At 38.5% G+C, this 6,907-nt stretch overlaps 1 long non-coding RNA gene across 1 annotated transcript; it reads right to left on the reverse strand.

Moving 5' to 3' along the window:
* Window positions 1-576: 576 nt before the first annotated feature.
* LOC120437964 lies at window positions 577-6,039 on the reverse strand. Its single transcript, XR_005611540.1, has 4 exons — window positions 5,982-6,039; window positions 5,805-5,897; window positions 4,283-4,393; window positions 577-637 (listed from the first exon to the last, which is right to left on the reverse strand). It is a non-coding gene; the product is annotated as an uncharacterized LOC120437964 (long non-coding RNA).
* Between the last annotated feature and the right edge of the window lie 868 nt (window positions 6,040-6,907).

Genomic DNA, 6,907 nt, shown 5'->3' on the forward strand with positions numbered 1-6,907 from the left:
TCCTAAAGAAACAATGGATTAATTATGTCAAAAAACTATTTATTAAATACACATGCAAATTCCCCCCCCCACACAATAAGTATTTGAATACATATCGGTTCATCTTTTAAGACTTCAGTAAATATTCCAGTCATCAAGCAGCTTAAACCTTCAGAGAAATCCTCTTACTGCTCTGCAGGCGGTCAGCCAGCTCCTCCTGCTTCATTCTCCTCAAGAAATTGAGTGAAATCTCCATAAATGCCTCTCTGGTGCTCCTCCTCTCGTCTTCATCTTCAGTCTCCAACACCTCCTCATCCTCCTTCTGACTCTCTAAGCATTCTGGGTAATCTGGACTCAGAACCTTCTGGATCTTCTTCAGCTCGTTCTTCACAAAAGTGATGATGTTGTCCTCCAGCAGCTGGAACAGAATATTTATGAATGAGCCAATCGGACTGAAATCATGGAGCCAAACATCAGATCCATGTTGGACACACTGACAATCCACTGGTCTACAAAGAGCAGCATGGAGATGACTGTGAACAGAATAGATGTAACAGTAGTTGTTGTACATGTACAGACCATAAATATGGAGTCCAGCTGTGTTTGATGCTGCTGGGCAGACTGACCACTGGGAACCTCTGAGCTCTGCTGGTCCACTCTGTGGAGGAACCATGAAGAATTAGATCAAAGACAGATTATTGATCCAGTAAATGATATTTTGGCAAAGAATGTGATTTAGGTGACTACTCATAGTTGTAAATATTCACAAGTTCAACTGATCCCATAGAGAATCAACTGTTCAGTTTTGTGTTTTGCTTTGAGTTTTGTTTGCTCTGCTGAGCATCAATCACCGGAGAGCTTTAGAGTCAAAAGTTTTTAAATCTTTAAATTGTATTCCAGATTTGTTAGAAATCCGATGCTTTACAGATCTCAACCATAAGCATTATCTCAACTACTAGATCTAAGTAAGATCACTGGGAGGGGTAACCCAGTTACACAAAGAATTTAAAGCAAAGAAGAAAAGTCCTGAAGGAACATTCAGTCCTTTAAGTTACAGAAGCAGGTCAAGCTTTTTAACAACAAACTGCCTCTAACGACCGAGAGAAAAGATTAAATCAAACCTGATTAATGTCCTGATTCCAGAATTATACTCACATACACTACAAGACAGAAGATGTTCTTCCAGAGGACAGAGAAAAAATTTTTATAGGGATGTTCCGTTTTTTAAGTTGCAGAACCAGATAAAACCTTTAAAAACAAACTGTTTCTCACATTTAATGAAAACATAAATTCAAAAACAACTCTACTGCTGAATTTCACTCACACACACTAAATGGTTGGCTTCGTTGGTCCAGCTGTGAGTCCGTTACTGTGAACTATCGAGCGGCAGATTTGTGCTGAACTGAGCTGCACACAGCTGATGTTCGCCAGGAACACATTACACACTGCTTCACTTACCTTCACACAGAGATAATCACCTGACACCAGGTTCAGAAAAGAGAAGTGAAACATTAACAAACACCCTCAGAGGTGATTCTGGGAAAGTTCTGGAGCCTATCCAGGGAGGGTACACCCTGGACAGGTCGCCAGTCTGTCACAGGGCTAACACACAGGGACAGAAAACCATTCACGCTCACATTCACACCTGTGGGCAATGTGGATTAATCAATTAACCTATCCCCACAAACTGCATGTCTTTGGATGGTAGGAGGAAGCCAGAGTACCCTGAGGGAACCCACACAAACACAGGGAGAACATGCAATGGTGGAATGATGGTGGAATTGAACTCAGGACCTTCTTGCTGTGTGGCAACAGTGCTAACCACTGTGCCACGGTGCCGGTCTGGCAACCCCAAAATGTGATGTCCACATAAGTGGATGTCAGGTCCTAGGAGGTTAATTTTAAGCTTCTTCAGAGTTTCTCTAATCCTGTTGTCACAATGCTGAATGGGTGCAGTGTTTCGCACCATCACAAAACAGTGAGAACGTCGAGGATTCGAGTCCACTGTTTGGCCACAGCTTTTCTGTGTGGAGTTTGGATGAGGTTAGCTTAATTACAACAGACTATGGCTCCTGTGATAAGCTGAAGTAATATGCAGAAATATGGGGTGTTAACATCTAGTGAAGTGTCAGTGATGGTTGTAGGATGGAGCTCAACCTATCACAGCTCTGAAAACTTCACCAATGCAAATTACACAATATTTACTGATTTTGCAAATAAGCAATCACTCACAGCGACGCCGATCACAGCCAATCTCCTTTTCAGGTTATCTGATGTGGTAAATTGCTCTGCAAACCTCATAATCCACATCTGTATTGTCTGTTTTAAAAATGTGAAAACAGAAACTCCAAAAACGTTTCTACACCTTTGGATTTTTTTTAGTTAGTTATTTAAGGCAAAAAACTGATTTTGCTGACAGATAAGAGAGCTACAAAAAAGAGCTGATCATCAGCACTATAACTGATCCTTTTGTGTTCACTTAACAGGCGACCATTCAAACAGCTCTGCCAGCCCCCACATTAGCATGATTTTTAAACCACAGACCAATCATTTCTCTATAGCCCTTTAGTACTGTGAAACAAATGATGTGCAACAGCTGAACAAACGGCAGTAAAACTAGAAAAGCAAAAACTCTCATTCTTTATGTTGCCCTACAGCTCAGAAACTTTAAAAATGATGTCACCTCTGGTGTGAAATAAGAGCCTCCCTCTGAACGATAATTGCCGCTTGTTGTTGTGTTTTTATGTTACGGCCCTGCGGACCGGTGTGTCTAAGCTAAAGTATAACAAAAAGCGAGCCATTTATTCATATATAACAACTGAAAATAAAATAAAATAAATAAATAATAATAACAAAGGTCAATCAAATGGACCAATATGGCAAGGCCGTGATGATCCACTTGGTAAAGTAAATCCGGCATCTTTCTTAGACTTCAGACAACAATTTTGAAGTCTGAAAACACACTTTTTTTACCCTGGCCTTTGACACCTTGTGAGATGTTGGTTTTATTTTTTGTTTTAGTTGATTCTTTGCTGTTTTTATCTTGTTTTATAATATAGGGCTTTTTAAATTTTTAATGTATTTTATCTATTTATTTTGGGTGTTTTCTGTTATTCTATTGTTTCTATTGTTTTTAACTTATTTTATGTACAGCACTTTGGTCCTGTACTGGGTATTTTAAAGTGCTTTATCAATAAAATTTGATTGGATTGGAATTCTGATGGCTAAAGAACAAAACAGGACATGCAAAAAAAAAAAAAAAAAAAAAAAGAATGGTTCAAGATTTTTGCACAGTACTGGGATTTAAAGAGATCTGTAAAAATAAATATGAAGCCATAATCTGATGGGGAAACAATGTAATGCATTCTTAAACAAAGTATTAATAAATAAAAAAACACAGCAAACAATAAATGAAGTTGGATCAAACATCTGCTTTTGGATGAGGGTTTGTGTATGAATAATTTTTTTTAATTCATCTTTTAATTTTAATGATTTTACCTGCACAGAGCATATGAATAAAACTTGGACCAAGGTACTGGCAGCTCTGTAATGTACTTGGTACCAGGTCTGTTTAGGTACCAGCTGTGTACCAGGCTGCCTTTGAGAGCTCTTTGACACGTCGGCCATCTTACTCTAGAACTTTCTCAGTTTCCACCTTAAAGGTTTGGCTAACTTTGAGCTGTTTATCTACAGTGGACTTCGTCATCACACCAAGGGCCAAACCAGGGTCACCACTCAACAGAAGCCACCAGCTAACTACAGTCAGCAAGTCAAACATCAGCCTGTGTGGACAGATGGATGCTTGAAGTCTCCAAACATTTAGATGGAAAAGCTTCAAATTTCTCTTCCTGTCAACAGTTCAGTGAACAGAAGATGAACTGATCTCCAAAAGGCTCAAAGTCAAAGAGAGGAAACTTTCTTTTCTACATTTTAGCAGATTACAGAGTTTTATTTGATGGATTTTCAGAAAAGTGGAGAGTGACTTTGGTTTTTAGAAGTTAAAAACAATAACCAGTGTTTGAGTCATTTTTGATGCTCTGAGTTTTATGAGTAAAAGTGAAATCTGCGCAGCAACATTAGTGTTATCTCCTCCAACTTCCTCCAACATACAGCATAACATGACTGATGAAAGAAAACATGCGCACGAGCATCACTTCCTGTTTGCTAAAGGGGATTTTCAGTTGTTTAGAAACTAACGCTTGATTTTAGGAGACAGTTTAAATAGGATTGAGGGAATGACGTGTTTGCAGTTTATATCCAACAACATCAAGCAGTTAAAGAGTTCATGTTACTAACAGCTCACCTCTCTGCAGCAGACACAGGCTGGACTTTAAAATTAATGAGGCGTTGTTTAGAGTGATCACTCTTTAAGGACACACAGCTGGGTTCAGGTTCAGCAGGTCCCCCATAGATCCTGTTATAGAAAGGAAAAGAATAAAGGTCTTTCTCTGACTCTGAGGGCCCATCAGGGTTGGTTACGTATACAGCCTGAATGATCCACAGCTGGGCCAGAACTGCCTTTATTGTTTTTCCTGCTCTCTGAGAAACTGAACTAGCTCCTAGGGTGGGTTTTAAAATATCAATTTCCCAATTCAAATCAATTTTGGTTTGAATAACACGGTATCTATTAAATAAATCTTGAAACAGATTTTTAAATATAAATGTATTTTGAGAGAAACGTCAGAATCTCAGGTTAAAGCGCATAAACTACTTTAACAACCACCAAACAACTAAAACAGCAAAGGGGAGAAGGTCAACTGATTTCACACAAAGATGTAAACACAAAGCAAAAAAAGCAAAAATTCTGCTAAACTACAGAACTCTCAGCTGTGTCTCTAATCAAACCTCTGTAACTTTGCTATGCTTCACTTCAGCAGCATCAGGTAATGTTCACATGTTGGTTCATGGTTTTCTTCAGTTTTTGATCTACTGCAAAATATATTTTTAAGGTTATGTGCTATAAAAAGCCAGGTCAGGAAAATCAAATTAAATTACATTATTAATGAGTAGAAATATTTCTGTCTGCCACTTTTCACATACATGTAGATAACTTCTGAACTTTAATACAGCTTCAATGAACTGTTTAAACATTTTAAAACTATTTGCGGTAGCCACACAAAGATCCTGTAAAAACAGGACGTCAGAAAAATCTGCAGCTTTTCTTCTTAAATGAAAAGGCAGATTCAAACACTGATTTATACACATTCATGTTCACTCATGTGATAATTGAGATATAACTCCATGTGTGAAAAAGCTCCATTTTTACGTATACTGATTGTTTTTCCACAGTTTTATGTTTTATTGTTTTTATTCATTAATTTAGGTAATCCCTTCTTTTTAAATCACATATCTTCTCCGTCAGTGACAGACATTCAGACACAGCAGTAGATGGTGTTAACGATCAAATCAGCTTCTAGATATTTTATGGTTTTGTCTTCCTCTGCCTGTTTCTTACGTCTTTGTGGCTCTGGACCAGCACTCCCCATATCAAACCATTACAAGTCTAGAAAAGGAGCTTTTGGACAGAAAGACACTGACTAATTGGTAAGTATTTTGGTTTTCCAATATATTAGTAATCATCAGTGTCATTTATACTAATCATGCTGAACTTTAAGGAGCGGGAGGTCTTGGGTTCTCTGCTTAGCCCGGCAGCATCGATGACCCGGCCATACGTAGGTTTAGGAAAATGGAGGGATTTTTATATCACAGTTACAGTGTTTTTGGTAACAGTGTGATGATTCAGCTAGATTGTCTAACTTAATTAACCCACACAGCTGTGTCCGAGAACTAATGCTGAGCATCAGTTCATGTTACTAACAGCTCACCTCTCTTCAGCAAAGACTTTAAAATTAATGAGGTCCTCTTTAGACCCATCACTCTGTAAGGACACAGAGCTGGGTGGAGGTCCAGGCTGGTTCCTGTGAATAATGATGGAGCAGTGATGTGAGTGCTGAGCTGTGACATGGAGAAGAGTCACGGACAGTTAGAGATGGTCATCTCACCTCTGAGCTTTGGTCTGGCTCTCATGTTCCCCACACAGAGTGCTTTTAGAGGGAGGGACTCCCTCCTCTCTGTCCTCACACTGATCCATGCTGCTCAATTCACATCAGCTCACACACACTTTCTACCTTCACCTGCAGAGGAAACACAAACCATTCATGTGCACATCAACTGAAATCCTCCTTTCCATCATGTGTGCTGTCCAAATATCAGCTGCTTCTTTCCTGCTTCATCTCAGTGTCAGCTGAATGCAGTCAGACAGCAGTGTGAGGCAGAGGAAGCTGCCATCAGCTATTAAGATGGTGCTTCTGTTTTTTGTTTTTTTCATGTATGATGGACCACACATTCAACACAAAGATGTATTCAGACATAAAATTTCAATAAGCCAGTATGTGTGTTCCTCTTTTCTCTATGTAGCCTCAGAAATACTCACTCTGTGTTCTAAAATAAAATGACTGAGGTAAGATTCAGAAGTGTTTTCACTAACATGATTAAAAAATAGGGACACCTGTCACTGATTAAAATCAAGTCTAGCTTATTAGAGAAGTAGAAGCTGTGTTTTGATTTTATACCTGGTTGAAATGTAGCTGTGAAACTGCAGAAAAAAGTCAAACATTCAAATACAGCAGAAGAATTTGAAGAGAGCAGAGAAGAAAAGTCCTGAAGGAAAGTTCAGTTCTTTAAGTTACAGAAGCAGGTCAAGCTTTTTAACAACAAACTGCCTCTAACGACCGAGAGAAAAGATTAACTCAAACCTGATTAATGTCCTGATTCCAGAATTATACTCACATACACTACAAGACAGAAGATGTTCTTCCAGAGGACAGAGAAAAAAATTTTGTAGGAATGTTCAGTTTTTTAAGTTGCAGAACCAGATAAAACCTTTAAAAACAAACTGTTTCTCACATTTAATGAAAACATGAATTCA

The sequence above is a fragment of the Oreochromis aureus genome, linkage group 3 (genome assembly GCF_013358895.1).
Source record: "Oreochromis aureus strain Israel breed Guangdong linkage group 3, ZZ_aureus, whole genome shotgun sequence".
Classification (NCBI taxonomy): Eukaryota; Metazoa; Chordata; class Actinopteri; order Cichliformes; family Cichlidae; genus Oreochromis; species Oreochromis aureus.